This window comes from Anastrepha ludens, chromosome 6 (assembly GCF_028408465.1).
Source record: "Anastrepha ludens isolate Willacy chromosome 6, idAnaLude1.1, whole genome shotgun sequence".
In the NCBI taxonomy this organism is placed as follows: Eukaryota; Metazoa; Arthropoda; class Insecta; order Diptera; family Tephritidae; genus Anastrepha; species Anastrepha ludens.
In genome coordinates this window covers 58,418,441-58,419,446 of record NC_071502.1, presented here as the reverse complement: position 1 = coordinate 58,419,446, position 1,006 = coordinate 58,418,441, and positions in this window count along the sequence as shown.

Here is a 1,006-nt window from a genome sequence, read left to right as displayed (position 1 = left end):
AGAAAGACTATTCTCTCCATTACTTTCTTTTTCGACCTAATAAATTATTGATGGGGAGGCTACTCGAGAGAATCAATCTCAATATTTCTCAGCGAAGTTTACGGAATCATGATTTTTTCTGGTTAGGCATGGTTAAAACTAATTATGCTTCCAATGCTCCGATTTCTAGAACTCAGGGTGATTTTAATTCACTTTCAAATCACACTGGCCTGAATTTTTCATCCACAAAGAATCACTTCAAATTGGTTCTATATGAATCGTTGAACTAAATTCTTAGTATTATCTAATAATCTTCCTCTGTAAATTATAAGAAATGTTATCTTTTTTTTTCATTCATTACAATTGAAACTAGTTAATTATAAGTTTAATTTTACTATGACTAATTTATTTAGCATTAATCTGTTTTCATAGTCTGTAATAAAAAATATATTTCCAAACGAATTCTTCGCACCGAAAAATCTCCAAGTGTAAGCTTGTAAAAAAATATTCATGTGTTTGTTGAGTTGATGCTAATCTTCATATTAATTTCGTAATAATTAAAAATTGTTTTTTTTATATTTTGAGCGGTTTTATATTTGGGACCCTTTTTCTTATAATTCTATGTAGAAAATTTGATTTCGGGAAAAATTGACCATCCCTAATATCCATAAATACATATGCATGGCCATCGATATATACAGCGCCTTACAGTTTCAAAATAATGACATCGTTCCAAAAATGTCCAACAAAGAAACCCAAAACCGAATTGTAAATCATGCCTTTGGATTAAGACGTTTTTGCGTTGTTTTTTCACGCTGTTGCATTATTTTATTCTTAATTTTTAGTTTTTTATTCTTTTTTTTTTTTTTTTTGATGACTTTTTGCTGTAGTGCAACTTAATCTGCAAGCCGGCCACAAGCAAACGCTCGCATTACACCCACATACGAGCAAAACTAAATGCTGGCGCACAAACTCAACGCCGTCGCGCCTGCGCAAACGCACCAAAACAGTTTTGCGCACCTACACT